This window comes from Chlorocebus sabaeus, chromosome 21, assembly GCF_047675955.1.
Source record: "Chlorocebus sabaeus isolate Y175 chromosome 21, mChlSab1.0.hap1, whole genome shotgun sequence".
In the NCBI taxonomy this organism is placed as follows: domain Eukaryota; kingdom Metazoa; phylum Chordata; class Mammalia; order Primates; family Cercopithecidae; genus Chlorocebus; species Chlorocebus sabaeus.
In genome coordinates, this window is record NC_132924.1 from 80,582,036 (window position 1) to 80,609,301 (window position 27,266).

The 27,266-nt window shown below is 38.2% G+C and overlaps 1 protein-coding gene across 1 annotated transcript in view; it reads right to left on the reverse strand.

Annotated features, from left to right (window-relative positions):
* Positions 1-27,266, reverse strand: part of COG5 (component of oligomeric golgi complex 5) — a 370,641-nt gene that overhangs the window by 294,849 nt on the left and 48,526 nt on the right. The gene's annotated exons all lie outside the window — the stretch shown is intronic.

Sequence of the window (27,266 nt, forward strand, 5' to 3'; positions counted from 1 at the left end):
AAATTACTCAATCTGTAGTATTCTGTTACAGCATTACAAAACAGAGTAAGATACTATCCTTTAGTCTCAAAAGCTGTTAGGATCAAAAGCATTAGAGTTCAAAATACTGAGCAATTGCATCATTAAATATTACCACTATGAGTAAATCCATCAATTAGAATAGCTATTATCACTAAGCCCTTACTTCTGTTGAAATCAAAGAATATCTAAATATGTGAACATAACCTATGGCTGGATAAATTAAATTTCTTATTGTAAAATAGAACTTATTTATAATTTTAGACTCCTCTCTCTTTGCTTACCTGCCTTTGTGTCCCACAAATCTCAATCCCTAAATAATGTTACCACAAGGCTAAAGTCACATTGGAAGACACAGGCTTAGATGGTATCTTCTAGAAAGCACAATATTGTTCTTGTCATAGAAGCAAACTTAAATCAGTGACAAGACCCATGAGTTCAACACATGCAACATCTAGAATCTCTTAGAATCCCTATATTAAATATATTCAAAGACTATGAAAAAGGTGTTGCTACTTCGAATTAGTTTTGGCAAAAAGAAAGAACAACTTCTATTGGCATAGTTTTTCTGCTGTTCTTCTAAATAAGGCAGAGATGTGCCTTAGAAAATAAACTGTTAAATAGCTAGAAAAACAATAACATGTAAGTAATTTGAGTATTTATTAAAAATTTCCACAAGATGTATCATCTTTTCAAAAAACAAGTAATTTAATAGCAATAGGCCCCAAAAACCAAAGTAAAGATACTTGACAACATTATTATATCCATTTGTTCTTTGGGAATACAGAAATTTTATATACATAAAATTTAAGTTTATATTTAATATTACCTCTTATTTCAAACTAAAAATAACGCATAAGCTCTCAACCTACATAGACTGTTATCAAGGTGATTTAAATTTACAATGCATATCCAATTTTACAGTCTTTGCCTATGAGAAACAGGAAAATACAAATTAGTTTCATCTAGCTTCCACTAATGGCAGAGTGAACTGGTCATGCATAGTTTCCAGCAGATAAGCTCTAAATCTACATAAAGCATTTTTAAAAACACACCATAGTCATGTGCCACATAATGATGCTTTAGTTAGTGGTCTCATAAGATTATAATGGAGCTGAAAATTTCCTATTGCCTATGATGTCACAGCAATAGTAACTAGCACAATATGTTACCTTCTCTATGTTCAGATATGTTTAAGTACACATGTACCACTGTGTTACAACTGCCTATAATATTCAATACATCAACATGCTGTCCAGGTTTGTAGCCTGGAAGCAATAGAATATACCATATAGCCTAGGTGTGTAGTAGGCTACATCATCTAGGTTTGTGTAAGTACACAAAGATGAATCGCCTAAAGACACATTTCTCAGAACATAACCCCATCATTAAACGATGAATAACTGCACTTGAAGGTGACAGAAATAACTAAAGGCAGAAATATACCAAAGAAAGATTTACTTTTAATTATAGAAATTGCAATGGGTAAGAATTGCAAGTCTGGTCATTTTTGCCTAATGGCACTCACTACCACAACTCCCATTCCATATCCCATAGATACAGACTTACATTCTGGAGACGGCAGAGAATAGGAATCAGGGCAGACAGAGTAGTTATTTAATATAAAGCTGGGGACAAGGGGTTGAGGGGTGGAATCCTGAAAGCCACAGGAGCAAGATCAAATCCCTGCCTTACCATTAAATTACATATGTGTGGGAGAGATCCAATGGGGATTTGGAGAAAAAAGCAATCTAAAGTCAAAGAGGAATCTACCCTTAAAAGATGTGTGAGATGAGTGAGTTTGCTGCTTTTTCAGACTGACAGCATTCCCCAAACAGTGCACAGCTATAATGGCAGAAAGCTGGGGCCTTACTAACTTGCAGTGTCAAAGGACTGAGCTCATGGCTGGCAGAGCAACTGAAAGGACAGGGAAGAAACACACAAAGGAAAAAGAGGTAAGGGCCATAATTTTAGTACGAACTTTGCCAGAATCCTTGGTGATGGCTAACTACAAAGGTACAGGGAAAACCACAGGGTACTACATTCTCAAAGTGGCAGCTGTAAGATTAAAGAACTGAGCGAAACCAGCAACTACACAATACAGGGAAAAATAATGTACAGTATAAGACCAGACAAGTTAAATTTGTTCTACAGGCTAGAACAAAAACAACATGAGCGATCCTCAGAGAACATAACAGAATCTAGAATCAATAAAATGTACTATCCATAATGTCTAGTTTTCAACCAAAATTTATTTCACATGCAAATAAATGAGGTAAGATGATCCATAAGCATGAAAAGGAAAAAAAAAAAGTCAATAGAAATTGATTCAGAGTGGGCTAATATGTGGGACTTAGCAAAGACTTCAAAGCAGCTACTATTTCACCTGAAGTAATTCAACACTAAGTAGACTGTAGTAATTAAAGATGCACGTTGCAATCCCCAGTGTAATTCTTAGAAAAATAGTACAAGTATATAGCTAAAAAGTACACAAACAAAATAAAATAGAAGACACAAAAGTATCTGATTAACATAAAAGAAAGCAGAAAATTCCAAGAAAGGAAATCCCAGACCAGATAACTTTACTGGTGAGTTTGCCAAATACTTTATTTCATTTTTTTATTTATTTTTGTTCTTTTTTTCATTCGTTTATTCATTTTTTTTTTTTTAAGAGACAAGGTCTCGCTATTTTGCCCAGGCTGATCTCAAACTCCTGAGTTCAAATGATCCTCCCACCTTAGCCTCCTGAGTAGCTAAGATTACAGTCACATGTCACCACACCCAGCTGGACCAAATATTTAAAGAGTAAATATCAATACTTCTACAACTCTTCCCAAAATTTAAAGAGAAGGGAATGCTTCCTAACTCAGGCATGAGTTAGGGCCAGCATTTGCCTGACACCAAAGTCAAAGACACTACAAGAAAACAACAGTCCAATATCCTGTATAAATAAAGATTAAAAAATCCTCAACAATATACTAGCAAACCAAATTCAGCTGCGTATTAAAAGGATCATACATCATGAACAACTAGGATCTATCTCTGGAATACAAGAGTAGTTCAACATACAAAAATTAATCAACAGACTGGGCACAGTGGCTCACGCCTGTAATCCCAGCACTTTCGGAGGCTAAGGCGGGTAGATCACTTGGGGTCAGGAGTTGGAGGCCAGCCCGGCCAACACGGAGAAACCCCATCTCTACTAAAAACACAAAAATTAGCTGGGTATGATGTCATGCACCTATAATCCCAGCTACTTGCGAGGCTGAGGCATGAGAACTGCTTGAACCCAGGAGGTGGAGGTTGCAGTAAGCTGAGATCATGTTACGGAATTCCAGCCTGGGCAATAGAGCCAGACTCTGTCTCATAAAAAAAAAAAAAAAAAAAAAATCAATCAATATAATACACCACATTAATAGGATGAAAGGAAAAAAACACATGACCATTTCAACTGATGCAGAAAAAGCATTTGACCAAACTCAATACCATTTCATGATAAAAAATTTAATAAATTAGAAATAAAAGAAAAACTTCCTCAACACAATAAAGGTCATATATGAAGAATACACAACTAACAAAATACTCAGTTGTGAAACACTGAAAGCTTTTTCCCTAAGATCAAAAAGACAAGGCAAGACACAGTGGCTCACACTTATAATGCCAGCACTTCTGGAGGTAAATGCAGGAGAATCACTTGAGCCTAGGAGTTCAAGACCAGCCTGGACAACACAGCAAGACTCCATCTCCACCAAATAAAAATTAAAAATTAGCCAGGCATGGTGGCATGCCTGTGTCCCAGACACCAAAGAGGCTAAGGCAAGAGGCTCACTTGAGCCCAGGAGTTTGAGGTTATAATGAGATATGACTGCGCCACTGCCACTGCACTCCAGCTTGAATGGCAAAGCAAGGCCTTGTCTCTACAAAACAAAAGACAAACAAGTATTAGCTCGCACCTGGCTCCACCAACACTTCTATAGTGTTGGAAATCCTAGCCAGAGCAATTAACTAAGAAAAAGAAATAAAAGACATTCAAATCAAAAGGAAAGTTGTAAAACTGTCCCTGTTTGCAGATAACATGACCTAATATTTACAGAAACGCATAAAGACCACACCAAAAAACTATTAACATAAAAAAATTAAGTTACAGAATACAAAATCAACATACAAAAATCAGTTTCATTCCTATGTACCAACAACAATCTATATGAAAAAGATATTAAGAAAACAATCTCATTTACAATTGCATCCAAAGAATAAAATACTAGGAATAGACTTAACTAAGAAAGTGAGAGGGGGCGGAGCAAGATGGCCAAATAGGAACAGCTCCAGTCTCCAACTCCCAGCACGAGCGGCACAGAAGACCGGTGATTTCTGCATTTTCAACTGAGGTACTGGGTTCATCTCACTAGGGAGTGCCTCACTAGGGAGTGCCGGAAAATCGGTACTGGTCAGCTGCTGCAGCCCGACCAGGGAGAGCTGAAGCAGGGCGAGGCATCGCCTCACCTGGGAAGCACAAGGGGAAAGGGAATCCCTTTTCCTAGCCAGGGGAACTGAGACACACAACACCTGGAAAATCGGGTAACTCCCACCCCAATACTGCACTTTAAGCAAACAGGCACGCCAGGAGATTATATCCCACACCTGGCTGGGAGGGTCCCACGCCCACGGAGCCTCCCTCATTGCTAGCACAGCAGTCTGCGATCTAACCGCAAGGCAGCAGCAAGGCTGGGGGAGGGGCGCAAGCCATTGCTGAGGCTTAAGTAGGTAAACAAAGCCGCTGGGAAGCTGGAACTGGGTGGAGCTCACAGCAGCTCAAGGAAACCTGCCTGTCTCGGTAGACTCCACCTCTGGGGGCAGGGCACAGCTAACCAACAACTAAAGCAGCAGAAACCTCTGCAGACGCAAACGACTCTGTCTGACAGCTTTGAAGAGAGCAGTGGATCTCCCAACACGGAGGTTGAGATCTGAGAAGGGACAGACTGCCTGCTCAAGTGGGTCCCTGACCCCTGAGTAGCCTAACTGGGAGACATCTCCCACTAGGGGCAGTCTGACACCCCACACCTCACAGGGTGGAGTACACCCCTGAGAGGAAGCCTCCAAAGCAAGAATCAGACAGGTACACTCGCTGTTCAGCAATATTCCATCTTCTGCAGCCTCTGCTGCTGACACCCAAGCAAACAGGGTCTGGAGTGGACCTCAAGCAATCTCCAACAGACCTACAGCTGAGGGTCCTGACTGTTAGAAGGAAAACTATCAAACAGGAAGGACACCTACACCAAAACCCCATCAGTACGTCACCATCATCATCAAAGACCAGAGGCAGATAAAACCACAAAGATGGGGAAAAAGCAGGGCAGAAAAGCTGGAAATTCAAAAAATAAGAGCACATCTCCCCCCGCAAACGAGCACAGCTCATCACCAGCAATGGATCAAAGCTTGACGGAGAATGACTTTGACGAGATGAGAGAAGAAGGCTTCAGTCCATCAAACTTCTCAGAGCTAAAGGAGGAATTACGTACCCAGCGCAAAGAAACTAAAAATCTTGAAAAAAAAGTGGAAGAATTGATGGCTAGAGTAATTAATGCAGAGAAGGTCATAAACGAAATGAAAGAGACGAAAACCATGACACGAGAAATACGTGACAAATGCACAAGCTTCAGTAACCGACTCGATCAACTGGAAGAAAGAGTATCAGCGATTGAGGATCAAATGAACGAAATGAAGTGAGAAGAGAAACCAAAAGAAAAAAGAAGAAAAAGAAATGAACAAAGCCTGCAAGAAGTATGGGATTATGTAAAAAGACCAAATCTACGTCTGATTGGGGTGCCTGAAAGTGAGGGGGAAAATGGAACCAAGTTGGAAAACACTCTTCAGGATATCATCCAGGAGAACTTCCCCAACCTAGTAGGGCAGGCCAACATTCAAATCCAGGAAATACAGAGAACGCCACAAAGATACTCCTCGAGAAGAGCAACTCCAAGACACATAATTGCCAGATTCACCAAAGTTGAAATGAAGGAAAAAATCTTAAGGGCAGCCAGAGGGAAAGGTCGGGTTACCCACAAAGGGAAGCCCATCAGACTAACAGCAAATCTCTCGGCAGAAACTCTCCAAGCCAGAAGAGAGTGGGGGCCAATATTCAACATTCTTAAAGAAAAGAATTTTCAACCCAGAATTTCATATCCAGCCAAACTAAGTTTCATAAGTGAAGGAGAAATAAAATCCTTTACAGATAAGCAAATGCTTAGAGATTTTGTCACCACTAGGCCTGCCTTACAAGAGACACTGAAGGAAGCACTAAACATGGAAAGGAACAACCAGTACCAGCCATTGCAAAAACATGCCAAAATGTAGAGACCATCGAGGCTAGGAAGAAACTGCATCACCTAACGAGCAAAATAACCAGTTAATATCATAATGGCAGGATCAAGTTCACACAAAACAATATTAGCCTTAAATGTAAATGGACTAAATGCTCCAATTAAAAGACACAGACTGGCAAACTGGATAAAGAGTCAAGACCCATCAGTCTGCTATATTCAGGAGACCCATCTCACATGCAGAGATATATATAGGCTCAAAATAAAGGGATGGAGGAAGATTTACCAAGCAAATGGAGAACAAAAAAAAGCAGGGGTTGCAATACTAGTCTCTGATAAAACAGACTTTAAACCATCAAAGATCAAAAGAGACAAAGAAGGCCATTACATAATGGTAAAGGGATCAATTCAACAGGAAGAGCTAACTGTCCTAAATATATATGCACCCAATACAGGAGCACCCAGATTCATAAAGCAAGTCCTTAGAGACTTACAAAGAAACTTAGACTCCCATACAATAATAATGGGAGACTTCAACACTCCACTGTCAACATTAGACAGATCAACGAGACAGAAAGTTAACAACGATATCCAGGAATTCAACTCATCTCTGCAGCAAGCAGACCTAATAGACATCTATAGAACTCTCCACCCCAAATCAACAGAATATACGTTCTTCTCAGCACCACATCACACTTATTCCAAAATTGACCACATAATTGGAAGTAAAGCACTCCTCAGCAAATGTACAAGAACAGAAATTATAACAAACTGTCTCTCAGACCACAGTGCAATCAAACTAGAACTCAGGACTAAGAAACTCAATCAAAACCATTCAACTACATGGAAACTGAACAACCTGCTCCTGAATGACTACTGGGTACATAACGAAATGAAGGCAGAAATAAAGATGTTCTTTGAAACCAATGAGAACAAAGATACAACATACCAGAATCTCTGGGACACATTTAAAGCTGTGTGTAGACGGAAATTTACAGCACTAAATGCCCACAAGAGAAAGCAGGAAAGATCTAAAATTGACACTCTAACATCACAATTAAAAGAACTAGAGAAGCAAGAGCAAACACATTCAAAAGCTAGCAGAAGGCAAGAAATAACTAAGATCAGAGCAGAACTGAAGGAGATAGAGACACAAAAAACCCTCCAAAAAATCAATGAATCCAGGAGTTGGTTTTTTGAAAAGATCAACAAAATTGACAGACCACTAGCAAGACTAATAAAGAAGAAAAGAGAGAAGAATCAAATAGACGCAATAAAAAATGATAAAGGGGATATCACCACTGACCCCACAGAAATACAAACTACCATCAGAGAATACTATAAACACCTCTACGCAAATAAACTAGAAAATCTAGAAGAAATGGATAATTTCCTGGACACTTACACTCTTCCAAGACTAAACCAGGAAGAAGTTGAATCCCTGAATAGACCAATAGCAGGCTCTGAAATTGAGGCAATAATTAATAGCCTACCAACCAAAAAAAGTCCAGGACCAGATGGATTCACAGCTGAATTCTACCAGAGGTACAAGGAGGAGCTGGTACCATTCCTTCTGAAACTATTCCAATCAATAGAAAAAGAGGGAATCCTCCCTAACTCATTTTATGAGGCCAACATCATCCTGATACCAAAGCCTGGCAGAGACACAACAAAAAAAGAGAATTTTAGACCAATATCCCTGATGAACATCGATGCAAAAATCCTCAATAGAATACTGGCAAACCGGATTCAGCAGCACATCAAAAAGCTTATCCACCATGATCAAGTGGGCTTCATCCCTGGGATGCAAGGCTGGTTCAACATTCGCAAATCAATAAACATAATCCAGCATATAAACAGAACCAAAGACAAAAACCACATGATTATCTCAATAGATGCAGAAAAGGCTTTCGACAAAATTCAACAGCCCTTCATGCTAAAAACGCTCAATAAATTCGGTATTGATGGAACGTACCTCAAAATAATAAGAGCTATTTATGACAAACCCACAGCCAATATCATACTGAATGGGCAAAAACTGGAAAAATTCCCTTTGAAAACTGGCACAAGACAGGGATGCCCTCTCTCACCACTCCTATTCAACATAGTGTTGGAAGTTCTGGCTAGGGCAATCAGGCAAGAGAAAGAAATCAAGGGGATTCAGTTAGGAAAAGAAGAAGTCAAATTGTCCCTCTTTGCAGATGACATGACTGTATATTTAGAAAACCCCATTGTCTCAGCCCAAAATCTCCTTAAGCTGATAAGCAACTTCAGCAAAGTCTCAGGACACAAAATTAATGTGCAAAAATCACAAGCATTCTTATACACCAGTAACAGACAAACAGAGAGCCAAATCATGAATGAACTTCCATTCACAATTGCTTCAAAGAGAATAAAATACCTAGGAATCCAACTTACAAGGGATGTAAAGGACCTCTTCAAGGAGAACTACAAACCACTGCTCAGTGAAATAAAAGAAGACACAAACAAATGGAAGAACATACCATGCTCATTGATAGGAAGAATCAATATTGTGAAAATGGCCATACTGCCCAAGGTTATTTATAGATTCAATGCCATTCCCATCAAGCTACCAATGAGTTTCTTCACAGAATTGGAAAAAACTGCTTTAAAGTTCATATGGAACCAAAAAAGAGCCTGCATCTCCAAGACAATCCTAAGTCAAAAGAACAAAGCTGGAGGCATCACGCTACCTGACTTCAAACTATACTACAAGGCTACAGTAACTAAAACAGCATGGTACTGGTACCAAAACAGAGATATAGACCAATGGAACAGAATAGAGTCCTCAGAAATAATACCACACATCTACAGCCATCTGATCTTTGACAAACCTGAGAGAAACAAGAAATGGGGAAAGGATTCCCTATTTAATAAATGGTGCTGGGAAAATTGGCTAGCCATAAGTAGAAAGCTGAAACTGGATCCTTTCCTTACTCCTTATATGAAAATTAATTCAAGATGGATTAGAGACTTAAATGTTAGACCTAATACCATAAAAACCCTAGAAGAAAACCTACGTAGTACCATTCAGGACATAGGCATGGGCAAAGACTTCATGTCTAAAACACCAAAAGCAACGGCAGCAAAAGCCAAAATTGACAAATGGGATCTCATTAAACTAAAGAGCTTCTGCACAGCAAAAGAAACTACCATCAGAGTGAACAGGCAACCTACAGAATGGGAGAACATTTTTGCAATCTACTCATCTGACAAAGGGCTAATATCCAGAACCTACAAAGAACTCAAACAAATTTACAAGAAAAAAACAAACAACCCCATCAAAAAGTGGGCAAAGGATATGAACAGACATTTCTCAAAAGAAGACATTCATACAGCCAACAGACACATGAAAAAATGCTCATCATCACTGGCCATCAGAGAAATGCAAATCAAAACCACAATGAGATACCATCTCACACCAGTTAGAATGGCGATCATTCAAAAGTCAGGAAACAACAGGTGCTGGAGACGATGTGGAGAAATAGGATCACTTTTACACTGTTGGTGGGATTGTAAACTAGTTCAACCATTATGGAAAACAGTATGGCGATTCCTCAAGGATCTAGAACTAGAAGTACCATATGACCCAGCCATCCCATTACTGGGTATATACCCAAAGGATTATAAATCATGCTGCTATAAAGACACATGCACACGTATGTTTATTGCGGCACTATTCACAATAGCAAAGACTTGGAATCAACCCAAATGTCCATCAGTGACAGACTGGATTAAGAAAATGTGGCACATATACACCATGGAATACTATGCAGCCATAAAAAAGGATGAGTTTGTGTCCTTTGTAGGGACATGGATGCAGCTGGAAACCATCATTCTTAGCAAACTATCACAAGAACAGAAAACCAAACACCGCATGTTCTCACTCATAGGTGGGAACTGAACAATGAGATCACTTGGACTCGGGAAGGGGAACATCACACACCGGGGCCTATCATGGGGAGGGGGGAGCGGGGAGGGGGGAGGGATTGCACTGGGAGTTATACTTGATGTAAATGACGAGTTGATGGGTGCTGACGAGTTGATGGGTGCAGCACAGCAACATGGCACAAGTATACATATGTAACAAACCTGCATGTTATGCACATGTACCCTAGAACTTAAAGTATAATAATAATAAATAAATAAATAAATACGGAAAAAAAAAAAGAAAGTGAAAGACCTGCATATTCAAAACTACAAAACACTGATAAAAGAAACTAAAGAACTAAAGAAGACAGACAAATGGAAATACTTCTAATGTTCATAGATTAGACGACTGAATACCGTTAAAATTTCCCTACTAATCAAAGTGGGCTACAGATTCAATGCAATCCCTATCTAAAACCCAATGGCATTTTTTAGAGAAATAGGAAAAAAATCTAAAATTCATATGGAACCACAGAAGACCCTGAATAGTCAAAAGAATTCTGAGAAACAATAACATAACTAGAATCATCACACTTCTTTATATATATATATATAGATATAGATAGATATAGATATATATACACACACACACACAGTTATAATAATTAAATAGTATGGTACTAGCAAAAAGAAAGACAAACTGATGCAACAGAGTCCAGAAATAAATTCATGCGTGTATGATAAACCAATGTGTAACAAGGGTGCCATGAATACACAAGGAGGTAATGACAGTCTCTTCAACAAATACAAAGAAAACCAGATATACAAATGCAAGGGAATGAAACTGGACCCTTATCTTACACCATACACAAAAATCAACTCAGAACGCATTAACGACTTACCTGTTAGACCTGAAACTGTAAAACTCCTAGAACGACACGTGAGGAAAAACTCTGTACCACTGGTCTTGGCAATGATTTCACAGATGTGACCAAAAACACAGACAACAAATGCAAAAAACAGACAACTGGCACTACATGAAACTAAAGAGGTTCTGCACAGCAAAGGAAACAAGAAGATGGGAGAAAATATTCACAAACCATGTATCTGATAAAGGGTTAATTTCCAAAATGTATAAGGGACTTTACAACTCAATAGCAAAAATAAAAACCCAATTAAAAATGAGCTAAGGACTTGAATAGACATTTCTCCAAAGAATACATACAAATAGCCAACAAGTATATAAAAAGATCATTAATATCACCAGTCATTAGAGTAATGCAAATCGAAACCACAGTGAGATATCACCCCACATCCATTAGAATGGTTATTATAAAAACAAACAAACAAGCAAAAACAACAAAAAACAAGACACGTGCTGGTGAGGTTGCGGAGAAATTGGAATCCTTTTATACTGTTAGTGGGAATGCAATATTGTACAACCCCTATAGAAAACAGTATGGTGATTCCTCAAAGAAATTGAAAATAGAATTACTACATGATCCAGGAGTCTCACACTTCTGGGTTTTTATCCAAAATAACTGAAATAGGATCCTGAAGAGGTATCTGTGCTCTCATGTTCACAGCAGCACTATTTACAACAGCCAAAATACAGAAATAACCTAAATGTCCACCAGCTGATGACTGGATTTTTTAAATGTGATAGAACAGAATATTATTCTGACTTAAACAAGAAGGAAATCCTGCAATATGCAACAATGTGGATGAACCTTATGGCTATTATGCTTAGTAAAATAAGCCAGTCACAGAAGGACAAATACTGCATGATTCCACTGACATAAGCTGTCTAAAATAGACAAATGCATGGAAGCAAATAATGGAATTGTGGCTGCCAGGGGCTGGGGGAGAGGAAGAAATGAGGAGTTGTTAATCAATGGGCATAAAATTTTAGTAAAGCAAGATAAGTAAGTTCTAGAGATCTGCTGTTCAACACCGTGCTATAGATAACAATACCATATTATACATTTAAAAATCTGTTAAGAGGGTAGATCTCATGTTAAGTGTTCTTACCATTCTAAAATTTAAAAAAGAAAAACACCACACTAACGTAAAGTATTCCTATTAACCTATCCAGAAAAGTTTAAAAAACAAAGGGAAGAGGAGTAAAATTTTTTTTTTTTGAAACGGAGTCTCGCTCTGTTGTCCAGGCTGGAGTGCAATGGCGCAGTCTTGGCTCACTACAACCTCCGCCTCCCAGGGTCACGCCATTCTCCTGCCTCAGCCTCCTGAGAAGCTAGGATTACAGGTGTGTGTCACTATGTCCAGCTAATTTTTTTGTATTTTCAGGAGAGATGGGGTTTCACCATGTTGGCCAGGCTGGTCTCGAACTCCTGACCTCAAGTGATCAGGCTGCCTCGGGCCTCCCAAAGTGCTGGGTGGTGTGAGCCACCATGCCTAGCCTGAAATTTTTAAAATGAGATGACAGAATGGAATGTTAAAGAGGGAACTGGAGTCTGTTCATTCAGTGCAAATAGGCGAAGAGTGTATCTCTATTTCAAAGTTTAGAAGTAGGGGATAGTATCTAATCTCCAGCTCTAATTCCTCCTTTGCATCTACTTTTTTTTGCAAAGAAAACCTTTCTAAAATATCCCGCAGCTCACTTCTTCTCAAGCCTCCTGAGCCCAGATGAGGTCTCATGTCCATGTTTAAACCATTACGTAAAGGAATGAAACTATCATGACCAATCAGGATTTAAACACTGGAGAAATTAAGTGGTCCCTTCCTTGAGCCCAAAGATATTATTAGGAAGAAGAGTACTCCACCAAACTGAGACCCTGACAAAAAGAAAGAAGGGAAAGAAAGGAACTGGGAAGTTAATCAGTAATGTATGCTACACTAAATATAGATCCACGTGCTCTGGAAACCAATTTAAGATGTAAGAGTTGGCATCCTGTTTTGAAAAATAAGATTCTATCCAATTGTTCTTTCCTGGAACATGTAAAGGAGGTCTTCAGGAACTTTTGCTGACAAATTCTGCATTCTCCTCAAGAAGCAACTCTGGATAAACTTGAGAAGTGAACAACTAAACTTCCAGAGACCCAGACCATATAAATTAGATACAGATTTTTTTTTTCAAAGCAGTTGTTACTAACTCTGTAACTGCTATAGAAACAATTTCATAAATCTCTGCGTACTACCTCATGCTGAGGATCATGCCTTCTTGATGTGCCCACAAAAATAAATTCACCATAAGATATATCCCTAGATATCTAATTTTTTAGTTACATAGTATAAACTGATGGGATTTTAGAGAATGGTTTACCAGATATAATAATTTCAGGATTTTTTCAACAGTGAAATAACTTTAGTTTTAATATAATTAATATGGAAACAATATAGATTATCACCACTGGCAACAGGATATATTCCTAGTTATAATAATAAAACTGTCAGCATTATCTTCCTTTTGGATACGATATTAAAAGAAGGGCACATTTCTGATTCATCAAAAGAGATTTCAAGTCTCTAACACAGAAGTTAAAACAAATGAATAGGCTGGGTGCAATGGCTCACGCCTGTAATCCCAGCACTTTGGGAGGCCGAGGCAGGCTGATCACGAGGTCAGGAGATCGAGACCATCCTGGCTAACACGGTGAAACCCCATCTCCACTAAAAATACAAAAAATTAGCCGGGCATGGTGGCGGGTGCCTATAGCCCCAGCTACTCGGGAGGCTGAGGCAGGAGAATGGCGTGAACCCAGGAGGCAGAGCTTGCAGTGAGCCGAGATCGCACCACTGCACTCCAGCCTAGGCGACAGAGCGAGCGAGACTCCATCTCCAAAAAAAAAAAAAAAGAAACAAAGAATAAAACTGCAAGCTATTTTACTGAATATGTTTCTCAGAAGATCATGCCTCCCTGCCCTATTGTTTATACAATATGAAAGTATAAAATTCTACAGGTACACCTACAATCGTAAATTTACATTCAACCCTTCTAACAGCCTTCAGCAATCTTAATTTACCATATTTACTAAAACAAAGACTGATAAAAACTGTTTCACATTGTTATTGGCTTTTCTATATATAAAGGAATAATTATCTTGGCAATGAAAAGTAGAACAACCCACCTAACTTTCCTGTACAATATGAAACTTAGAGACCCAAAGCTGTCATTCATTAAGAAGAAAGCTAGCATAATTTTAAAGGAACAGTCAACAACAGAATAAGCCTGTAGTTCTGAGGCACTTTGTTTAGATTAAGACACATTTTTTTTGAATTAACATTATTAGTAATATATACTAGAAGGGAAAAGAACTTGAGAACTCTGGGCGTAAGTATCCAAATGAAAAAGAAAATCCCTTAGAATCAAGAAATAAAAAACTTTGATACTTTACTAATTTGAAGTACCTTAAGCTAAACAAATTGTTCTCAAACTGTTAGAAGTGTTCCAGCACGGGGTGATAGTAAGGTAAAATACAGAGCTTCCATGAACATTATTAAACAGCCATATGAAACAGAACACATACCTAGAAATCCTTGCAACTCTGAAATGTATGAAAAACATACTAATGTTTACAGTAAAAGAGCTCCTTGTTTTTGTCTAGATGTTACCCTAAAGGATTTACACTGTATGATAAAAGAACTAATAGACTCATAAATATGGTATGGGTATTATCTGTTAAACATAAATTTTAGCAACATCAATTAGTTTAAAAAAAGGTTTGTATGCATGTGTGTATAATTTCTATATGCTTATCTCTACCACATACAAACCCGTATGTATAAGCATAAGCCTTTCTGGCCATTTGGATTTGAGCACAACATCACCCCCATCTGGTGGTGGCTGAACCCAGTCACATATGTAAGCAATTTAGAGACCATTTAAATCAAATGTACAAACTGAAAATGTTTATAATCTGTCATTACACTGTAGATATATACATATACATTACATTAACTATGAAGAAGTTGTCACAAAAAAAATTTCAATGCATTTAAGAAACAAGTCACTTCAGACTTACAATAAAGGGAAACCTAATCGAAAACTAGAAACAGTTTAATGGTATTTTTTTTCTTTTGATTTTTATTTCAATAGCTTTTGGAGTACAAGGGGTTTTGATTACATAAATTATATAGTGATGAATTCCGAGATTTTAGTACACCTATCACCCAAGTAGTGTACTTTGTATCTAATATGCAGTTTTTTATCCCATACCCTCAATACCCTTCCTCTTCTGAATCTCCAAATTCCATTTTATCACTAACTCTTTGCGTATACTTAGATTAGCTCCCACTTCCAATGAGAACACTTGACATTTAGTTCTCCATTCCTGAGGTATCTCACTTAGAATAATGGCCTCCAGCTTAATCCATATTACTGCAAAACACATTACTTCATTCCTTTTTATGGCTGAGTAGTACTACATGGTGTGTGTGTGTGTGTGTGTATGTGTGGATATATATATATATATATACCACGTTATCTTTAATCACTCATTGGTCAATGGGCATTTAGGTGGGTTCCATATCTTTGCAGTTGTGAATTGGTCTGCAATAAAGATAGGTGGGCATGTGTCTTTTTCATGTAATGACTTCTTTTCCTTTGGATAGATTCCCAGTAGTGGGATTGCTGGATTGAATGGTAGATCTACTTTTAGTTCTTTAAGGAATCTCCATACTGTTTTCCATAGAGGTTGTATTAATTTATATTCCCACCAGCAGTATATAAGCATTCCCCTTTTACCGCATCCACACCAGCAGCTATTGGTTTTTGACTTTCTAATAATGGCCATTCTAGCAGGAGTAGGCTGGTATCTCATTGTGGTTTTAATTTGCATTCTCCTAACGATTAGGGATGTTGAACATTTTTTCACGTTTCTCGGTCATTTGTGTATCTTCTTTTGAGAAATGTCTATTCATGTCATTTGCCTACTTTTTGGTGGGATTATTTATTTTTCTTGCTGATTTGAGTTCCTTGTAGATTCTGTTAGTTCTTTGTCAGATGCACAGTTTACAAATATTTTCTCCCATTCTGTGGATTGTCTGTTTATTTTGATGATTATTTCTTTTGCTGTAGAGAAGTTATTTAACCAGGTCCCATTTATTTATTTTTGTTGCATTTGCTTTTGGGATTTTAGTCATGAATTTTTTGTCTAGACCAACGTCTAGAAGAGATTTTCCTAGGTTTTCTTCTAGGATTTGTATGGCTTTGGGTCTTAGATTTAAGTCTTTGATCCATCTTGAGTTGATTTTTGTATAAAGTGAGAGGGATACAGTTTCATTCTTCTACATGTGGCTAGCCAGTTTTCTCAGCACCTTTTAATAGGGTGTCCTTTCCCCAATTTATGTTTTTGTATGCTTTGTTGAAGATCACTTGCTTCTAAGTATTTGGCTTTATTTCTGAGTTCTCTATTCCGTTTCATTGGTTCTATGTACCTACTTTTATACCAGAACCATGCTGTTTCGGTAACTATAGCCTTGTGGTATAACTAAGAGTCCAGTAATATGAAGCTTCCAGATGTGTTCTTTTTGCTAAGGATTGCTTTGGTTATTTGGGCTCTTTTTGGTTCCACATGAATTTTAGGATTTTTTTTTTCCCCATTTGGTGAAAAACAATGTTGGTATTTTGATGGGGAATTGCACTAATTATGTATATTGCTTTGGGCAGTATGGTTATTTTCACAATATTGATTCTTCCAATCTATGAACATGGGATGTGTTTCCATTTGTTTGTAGTTCACCTTGTAGAGATCTTTCACCCCCTTGGTTAAGTATATTCCTAGTATTTTATCTTTTTTGAAGATGCAAAAGGGGCTAAGTTCTTGATTTGATTCTCAGCTTGGTCGTTGTTGGTGTGCAGCAGTGCTACTGATTTGTGTACATTTTGTAACCTGAGACTTTACTTGTTTATCAAATCTAGGAGTCTTCTGGAGCAGTATTTAGGGTTTTTTACATATACAATGATATCATCAGTGAACAGTGATAGTTTCACTTCCTTTTCCAATTTGGATGCCCTTTACTTCTTTCTCTTGCCTGACTGCTCTGACTAGGACTAGCACTTCCAGTAGTATGTTGAATAGAAGTGATCAAAGTGGGCATCCTTGTCTTGTTCCAGTTCTCAGGGGGAAGGCTTTCAACTTTTCCCATTCAGTATGATGTCAGCTGTGGGTTTGTCATATATGGCTTTTATTAATTTGAGGGAAATCCCCTCTATGCCTAGTTTGTTGAGGGTTTTTATCATAAAAGGTTGCTGGATATTACCAGATGCTTTTTCTGCATCTATTGAGATGATCATGTAGTTTTCATTTATAATTCTGTTTAAGTGATATATCACATTTATTGACTTGCATATGTTAAATCATCCCTGAATCCCTGGAATAAAACCCACTCGATCACCATGCATTATCTTTTTAATGTGATGTTGGATTTGGTTAGCTAGTATTTTGTTGAAAATTTTTGCATCTATGTTCATTAGGGATATTACTCCACACTTTTCCTTTTTTGTTATGTCCTTTCTGAGTTTTGGTATCAGGGTGATACTGGCTTCATAGAACGATTCCGGGAAGATTCCCTCTCTCTCAATCTTTTGGAATAGTTGCAGTAGGATTGGTATCAGTTCATCTTTGAATATCCGGTAGAATTCAGCTGTGAATCTATCTAGCCCTGGGCTTTTTCTTTGTTGGCAATTTTTTTTTTATTACTGATTCAATCTTGCTGCTTGTTATTGGTCTGCTCAGGGTTTCTATTTCTTCCTGATTTAATCTAGGAGGGTTGTATGTTTCCAGGAATTTATCCATTTCCTCAAGGTTTTCTAGTTGATATGCATAGAGGTGTTAACAGTAGTTTCAAATGATCTACTGCGTTCTGTGGCATTGGTCGTAATGTCTCCACTTTCATTTCTAATTGATCTATCTTATTTGAATCATCTTCTTCTTTTTTTTTTTTTTTTTGGTTCATCTAGCTAATGCTCTATCCATTTTGTTTCTCAAAGAACCAGCTTTTTGTTTCATTTACCTTTTGTATGGTTTCTGTTTGTTTCAATCTCATTTAGTTCTGCTCTCATCTTTGTTCTTTCTTTTTCTTGTGCTAGCTTTGGGTTCAGTTTGTTCTTGTTTCTCTTTTAGTTTCTCTGTTTGTTCTTGTTTCACTAGTTTCTAGTGACATTAGATTGTCAATATGTGATCTTTCAGACTTTTTGATGTAGGCATTTAGTGCTATAAACTTTCCTCATCGCACTGCTTTGGTTGTATCCCAAAGGTTTTGATAACTTGTGTCACTATTAGTTATGAGTTTTCAAATTTCTATCTTGATTTCATTGTTAACCCAAAATCTTTCAGGAGCAGATTGTTTAACTTCCATGTATTTTTATAGTTTGGGGGGGTTCCTTTTGTAGTTGATCTCTAGTTTAATTCCACTGTGGTCTGAAAGGATATCTGATATGATTCTGATTTTTTTTTTTAATTTATTGAGACTTGTTTTGTGGCCTATCATATAGGCAGAATGTTCCTTGTGCTGATGAGAAGAATGTATATTCTGCAGTTCTTGGGCAAAATGCTCTGTAAATATCTGTTAGGTCTATTAGTGTAGTTTAAGTTGTTTCTTTGTTGATTTTCTGTCTCAATGATCTGTCTAGTGCTGTCAGTGGAGTAATAAAGTCCCCCACTATTACTGTGTTGCTGTCTGTCTTATTTCTTAGATCAAGTAGTAATTGTTTTTATGAATCTGGGAAGCTGCAGTGTTAGTTGCATATAAACTTAGGATTGTAGTATCTTCTTGTTGGATTGATCCTTTTATCATTATAAAACACCACTGTCTTTTTTTTTATGTTGTTGCTTTAAAGTCTGTTTGATATAAGAATAGCTACTCCTGCTTACTTTTGGTTTCCATTTGTGTGCAATATTTTTTCCACCCCTTTGCCTTGAGTATTATGTTAGGCAGGTCTCTTGAAGACAGTAAATATTTGGTTTGTGATTTTTTTTTTTAATCCATTCTGCCAATCTGTATCTTTTAAGTGGAGCATTTAGGCTATTTACATTCAACGTTAATATTGAGATGTGAAGTACTGTTCCATTCATCATGTTAATTGTTACCCAGGTAATTTTTTATTTTTTATTTTATTTTTTATTTTTTATTTTTTGAGACGGAGTCTCACTCTGTCACCAGGCTGGAATGCAGCAGCACAATCTCAGCTCACTGCAACCTCCATCTCCTGGGTTCAAGCGATTCTACTGCCTCAGCCTCCCGAGTAACTGAAATTATAGGCGCATACCAACATGCCCAGCTAATTTTTGTGTTTTTAGTAGAGATGGGGTTTCACCCTGTTGGCCAGGATGGTCTCGATCTCTTGACCTCATGATCCGCCTGCTTCGGCCTCCCAAAGTGCTGGGATTACAAGTGTGAGCCACCGTGCCCGGCTGATAATTTGGGTTTTTTTGGCAGTGTTGATTTTAGGCCCTGCGAGGGCCTATATGTTTTCAAGGGGTTTTATTTGGGTGCATATCAAGCTCCTGTTTCAAGATTTAGAACTCATTTTAACATTTCTTGTATGGCTGGTCTGGCAGTAACAAATTCCCTCAATATTTACTTGTCTGAAAATACTTTATTTCTCCTTCATTTATGAAATTTAGTTTTGTTAGATACAAAACTCTTGGCTGACAGTTATTCTGTTTAAGGAGGCTAAAGATAGGACTCCAATTCCTTTTGGCTTGTAAGGCTTCCGCCAAGAAGTCTGCTATTAGTCTGACAGGTTTTCCTTTATAGGTTACCTGATGCTTTTGTTTCACTGCTCTTAGAATTCTTTCCCTCATTTCCACTTCGGATAGGCTGATGACTATATGCCTTGGTGATGACCTTTTTACAATGACTTTGACAGGATTTCTCTGAGTTTCCTATATTTGGATATCTAAATCTCTAGCAAGATCAGGAAAGTTTTCCTCAATTATTCCCTCAAATAAATTTCCTAGACTTTTTGCTTTCTCTTCTCCCTCAGTAATACCAATTATTCTTAGGTTTGGCGGTTTTACATAACCCCATATTTCTTGGAGACTCTGCTCATTTCTTTTGACTATTCTTTGTTTCTGACTGATTGGGCTAATTCAAAAACCTTATTATTCGAGCTCTGAAATTCTTTCTTCTACTTGTTCCAGTACATTGTTGAAACCTTCCACTGTATTTTGTAATGCCTTAAGAGAGCCTTTCATTTCCAGAAGTTCTGATAGCTTCTGACAGGTTTTTTGCTGCTGTTGTTATTTCAATTGCATTTAGTTCTGCTCTGATCGTTGTCATTTCCTTTTCTTCTGCTATCTTTGGGTTCAGTTTGTTCTTGTTTCTTTAGTTCCTTCAGGTGTGACACTAGGCTGTCAATTTGTGTTCTTTCAGACTTTTTGATGTAGGCATTTAGTGCTATACACTTTCCCCATAGCACTGCTTTAGTTGCATCTCAGAGGTTTTCATAACTTGTGTCACTATTAATTATGAATTTTTAAATTTTCATCTTGATTTCATTGTTAACTGTTATCATTGCTGACATCTATCTCTTTAGAAAATTCTACATATACATCCTGAATTTTTTTTTAAACTTCTCTATGTTGGTTTTCACCTTTCTCTAGTATCTCTTGGAGTAGCTTAATAATCAATATTTTGAATTCATTATCTGGTATTTCAAAGAGTTCATCTTAGTTTGGATTCATTGTTGGAGGGCTAGTGTGATCTTCTGGGGGTGTTACAGAATCCTGTTTTATCATATTACCAGAATTACCTTTCTGGTTCCTTCTCATTTGGATAGACTATTTCTTCTAATTATTCTTGAATTTTATTTTTGATTTGACTACGCTTTTTAAATTTTTTTCCCCCCATAAGGATGTGATTTTAATTTTATAGCTTATTGTAGCCAAATTCAGTTCTTGGGGGGATAAACTCTGAGTTCCTTGGTTATAAAGAGTCTTTGTATGATAGCTTTCTCTGCTGCTGGTTGTAGTAGCAATATATTGGTCATGTGAGCAAGCTGACTGTCTCTTATAGGGTTGAAATGGTAGAAGTCTCTTGACGCTTAATCTCATTCCCCTGTTATGTGTGCTTTTTTATTTATTTTTTCCCCAGCATTTTACTTACTGGATTGAATATTTTAGGCTTCAGAACAAAACAGGAGATGTCCACAGGTAAAAACCACCTATGGCTAAAGCAGGTGGATAAATGCAGTACCCAATGGTGGGCAAAGGTCCCAGCCTTGACAGAAGTGGCTGAGGAAGCTCTCAGTGAAACACACTGAGGTCTTATCAGAGGGAAGGACTGGAGCCACCTTAACTCCCTTATCAGTCCGGCAGAAAATTCATCTGCAGGAATGTTGATGTTCCAAGTGGAGAGGAATTGTGACTCTGCCTCTCATGCAGTCCTACACTTGGAGAGTGCTCCTCCTGTGGGGATGCAGTCACCCTGAAGTGTTTCAGAGAGGTTGTCTATAGGTACACCTATGGCAAGCTCCCATGGGAAAAGCTCCATCTGTGTCTGCAGTGGTGAATGAGGGGGAAAGGAAGTCCTCTTCTCTAAGACTATTCACAAGCACCAGGACTGCCTGACTGTTGGGGCAGAGCTGCAGACTTTCCTTGCTGAGCCCAGCACGGCAACTGTATCTCTTCTGAAAGAAACTTCCCATCAGTGGAAAGATCTGGGACTCAAGGCCTGCGGCCTGGGTTCTTTTGTGCCATGGGTGGTCCCCTGATGTGGTACACTCTCCCTTCCCCTAGGAGCAGGTGTCCCTAAGGGCCAGACTACTGTGAATGCTGTTGTTCCTCTGGGTCTAGATGCGCAGTGTGGCTGCCATACTCCAAGCTGGTGCTGGGAATGCCTGCAAGGAATCCAGAGATATGGCCTGTCCTCAAGTCTCCCAGCAGTGGATACCAGCACCAGCTCTGATAGAGGTGGCAGGAAAGTGACACAGACTGAGATTCCTTGATTATGGATAGTCTTAATGTGTTGGCTTTCTCAAATGATGGTTGTAGTCGTAATGCAAAGGTTATGTGGACAGATTTAGGACCTCCTAGTTAGCCAGGGTAGTACGGGCAATGGTGATAGCTGAGGTCATGCACAAGTTTTCTCCTTCCTGGGTGCAGTGTATTCTGCCTGGAGATGATGTAATGGACTGTGTTAGTTGGCCTCCAGTCAGGAAATGACGTGTGCAAAAGAGCACCAGCTGCAGTAGTAGCAGTGGTATTGTGTTGGCCTTATGTTACCCAGGGGCGGTGCTCTGGTTTCTCAGGGATGGGCAGGGCCATAAAGCTCCCAAAAGTTTCTGTCCTTTGTGTTAAACTACCAGGGTGGCTGGAGGGGTAAAGCCAGGTAGGGGCTGGGTCAGCCAGGTCCCTGCTCTGACTCTCCACAAGTGGGGCAAGCAGCAGCCCCTGGGCAGGAGTTCCAGGGAGGTTTCTCTGGGAGTTCGAGGGAGGTTTCTCTGGGCACTGGGGTAATGTTCCAGAGAGGTGTATTAACTGCCTCTGCTGCACAGAGAATTTTATGTAGGGAGTGGGAAGTAACAGGTGATAGTAAACCCCACCCAGCTCCCTGCATACTTGGCAAGGCAGATCTCACACCCACAGTTCCCCAGTGGCAGCATCCAGCTAAGTTCCAGACCTTGTACTCAAAACTGCCCCAAGCCATATGCCTTCCTTGCGGGGAAACAGGAACCACAGGTTTCAGATCACACCCCTCCCAGTTGGCTCACACAGTTGGGGCTCCCAGTTCACGAGCTTACGGCTACAGGATACTTGCCCTTTGCCCTCTGGTTCTGGTCAAGGACATTCTTCCTCATTTAAGGTTATCACGAAATTCAGTTGGGAGCTTCTTTCAACCTGTGACTGCCTCCTAAATTAGCTGGCGGACTTCCATGAAATACACTGTGAAATAAAACTTTTTTTTTTTTTTTGAGATGGAGTCTTGCTCTGTCACCCAGGCTGGAGGGCAGTGGCACAATCTCGGCTCACTGCAGGCTCTGCCTCCCCGGTTCACACCATTCTCCTGCCTCAGCCTCCTGAGTAGCTGGGACTACAGGCACCCGCCACCACGCCCGGCTAACTTTTTGCAATTTTTTTTAGTAGAGATGGGGTTTCACCGTATTAGCCAGGATGGTCTTGATCTCCTGACCTCGTGATCTGCCCGCCTCGGCCTCCCAGAGTGCTGGGATTACAGGCATGAGCCACCGCACCGGCCGAAATAAAACTTTCTAAAATCTTCACCAACTACAACATATTATAGACATCTCAAAAAAATATTAATTACTTCAGTAATTAATGGGTCCCTATTATATGGAAAGATTATATAAATCATACTTTCATCTATACGTAAGCCAAAAATGTTTGCCTATAAGTATTGTTTTATCAGATTAGGAAATATCATAGCTACAATAAGAACAACAGTGGATGAAACAAGTTTAAACTACCTCTCCCTTCCACAATAAATATATCATAATGTTTCTATGACATGCATGGTTTTAAGAATATTCTCTCATGACACATGGTGTTAATATATTGCAGCTTAGCAATAAAAATGTAAAACTCAGAAAATAGACCAGAAGCAATTAAAATTAGTAAAGGAAATATTTTCTATCATATCCAATTGCTTGATTATACTTTTAAAAAATGATTAAAGCTTTAAAATAGAATATTAAGTTACTAGCAACACTCAACCCACAATCCCAACATAAAATACATTTTCTACATAAACATGGCCTATTTTATACACACACACACACACACACACACACACACATTTTATATTTTGGTTTTATTATGAGGTAATAGCTCAATCAGAAGTCATTTTCTCATGTTCACTGAATTATGATATACATTTAAACCTATTTTTATATAAGGTATTCTTAGAAAGTACAATACAAATGTATTTTTTTTTTTTTAAAAAAAAGGACACTGGGAGACCTACCAATAGCAGCAATCCCTTTTATGAAGCCATTAAATGCTGCTACAGAGTTTAAGAAAAGAGTACAGCACTGGTGGTTTAAGAGCTCAGGCTTTGAAATCAGATTTTTATAGATACACCAGATGTGTATCCTTAGGACCCACTGGAATATAAATTCTACAAAGGGTGGGAGGTTTCTGTTTTGTTCAGTGTATTATATTTTCAGTGTCTAGAATAGCACACAGCTTATTCTGTTTCTGTTTTCACAAGTATTCTGTTTTCACAAGTGGGATATCACATAGTAGATATTCAATAAACAATGGCTGAATAAGTAAATGAATTTTTCCAAGTTTTATGATAAAAGAATTATGAAAGTTTTTTTATTGTTACTTCATGGAAAGTGCAGATGAGCCCAAATAGGAAGACTAGGCAGAGACTGGTTTACCCCATGGATATCATCATCATCACCATCATCAGTATACTGTTGTTGTCATTATCAGCTTTATGCTGAGTTTATAGATAAGGACAGATCTTCCATTTCTCAAACACAGAAACTGCATTTTACTCACTCTGTCTGTAGGAGATTCTAACAAGCTACAGGGCTTATGTATATTGAAACCTAATTGATTGATAAATAAATTAAATGAATTATAAACCATGATTTTCATAAACAGACTAAAGAGTACTCATGAAGGTATGGTCTGGTTACTTTTTATGGGAAATTTTTCCTCCTTCAATCTCTATTTGTAGTATAAGTTGAAAATAGATTAGATAATACTAAAAAGCTATTCAGAATTAATGTTATCATGAGACTCAATATGCGGGATATAAATATATTATTGATCAAAACTAAAAATCTTGCTAGATATATAAAATGAAGAGATTGATTCAGTAAAGCATCAATATTTTAAAAAGATACAAAGTTTATCATAGTAACCTACACATTTGAACCATAAATATAATAACAATTCTGTTTTCACAAGTGGGATTAGTAGAGAATCATTCTAACATTTGAGAGACTAAATGCATTAATATATAGAACTGGGAAAATTTCAGAAGGATGAGTTGTCATTATGGTGTATAAGAGATACAGTCATCCTCACCCTACTGTGAATCCCATATTCCATTTCCCCTCAAAAGTACAGTATCCATCAATGGGAGGTGGAGAGGAGAATGATGAATCCTTACTGCCTCAACTGAGGACTTTAATGTAAAAGCTGGGCTGTCAAAGAAACCCCCTACTAATCATCCTTCTCTTACTTTTGTTGCTAGTCTCTTTTTCATTATCTTTTGATTTACTGTTAGTCAAATTAAGGCCCTCTTTAGAACAAGTCAGGCAATAAAATATCCATAAAAATTATTAAATCAATTCTCAGCATAGCAAAATAAAGTTTCTAAGTCAGAAAAAGTAAAAAAGAGAACAGATCCTGGATTGTGACAAACTGACCCAGGTAAATACTGTCCCTTGGCAGCCATGAATGTGTAGTAAGTACATTACCTTACCCATGCTTAAATAACATCACCACTTTGTAGTAAAGCCCATCTAAATTTTCATCTAGTCCCAAGACTCTTCTTAAAGAAAAATCCTGAATCTACGTGATATAACTTAATCATTCAATCTATGCTGTGTAGTTTTATTTTTTAAACTATTACATAATAACCTGCATTAAAAAGTACAATAAACATGTCTGCACTAAAATAATTCTGCTTATTCTCTGACAATAAAAATATACTTTTCATTTTCATTTCCCTAATGCCTAACGATGTTGAGCATATTTACAGATGCATATTTGTCATCACCTTGGGTGAAGTATCTGTTCAACTCTTTTTCCTATTTTTTAAGTGGGTTGTTGGAGTTCCTATTAAGTTTTGAGTCTTTTGATATGTCTGGATGCAAGTCCTCTAACAAATACATACTTTGCAAATATTTTCTCCTTGTCCACAGTTTGTCTTTTTATTCTCGTAACAGTATCATTTGAAGAATGTCTTAAATTTTGATGAAATCTAACTTATCAACTTTCTTCTCTTGTGAATTGTGCTTTGGGTAACATCTAAGAATCACTGTCTAATTCAAAGTCACAAAAATCTTCTATGTCTCTGGGAGAGGCCTCCCAACAGGAAAAGATAGACACCTCATACAGGAGAGCTCCAGCTGGCATCAGGCCAGTGCCCCTCTGGAACAAAGCTTCCAGAGGAAGGAGCAGGCAGCAATCTTTTCTGTTCTGCAGCCTCCACTGGTGATACCCAGGCAAACAGGGTCTGCAGTGGACCCCCAGCAAACTGCAGCAGACCTGCAGAAGAGGGGCCTGTTGGAAGAAAACCTAACAAACAGAAAGCAACAACAACAACAAAAAGACCCCTACACAAAACCCACATCCAAAGGTCATCAGCCTCAAAGATCAAAGGTAGATAAATCCACAAAGATGAGCAAAATCCAGTGAAAAAAACACTGAAAATTCCAATAACCAGAATGCCTCTTCTGCTCCAAATGATTGTAACAGCTCTCCAGCAAGGGCGCAGAACTGGACAGAGGATGAGATGAACTAATTGACAGAAGTAGACTTCAGAAGGTGGGTAATTACAAACTCTGCTGAGCTAATTGAGCACGTTCTAACCCAATGCAAAGAAGCTAAGAACCTTGATAAAAGGTTACAGGAGCTGCTAACTAGAATAACCAGTTTAGAGGGAAACATTAACGACCTGATGCAGCTGAAAAACTTCGTGAAGCATACACAAGTATCAACAGCCAAATAGATCAAGTGGAAGAAAGGATATCAGAGTTTGAAGATCACCTTGCTGAAATAAGGCCTACAGACAAGATTAGACAAAAAAGAATGAAAAAAAAAAATGAACAAAACCTTGGAGAAATACGAGACTACGTAAAAATACAGAACCTATGATTGATTGGAGTACCTGAAAAAGATGCAGTAAATGGAATCAAGTTGGAAAACACGCTTCAGGATATTATCCAAGAGAACTTCCCCAACCTAGCAAGACAGGCCAACATTCAAATTCAGGAAACACAGAGAACACCACTAAGATATTCCACGAGAAGATCAACCCCAAGACATATATAATCATAGATTCTTCAAGGTTGAATTGAAGGAAAAAATGTTAAGGGCAGCCATAGATAAAAAGGTCAGGTCACCTAGAAAACGGAAGCCCATCAGACTA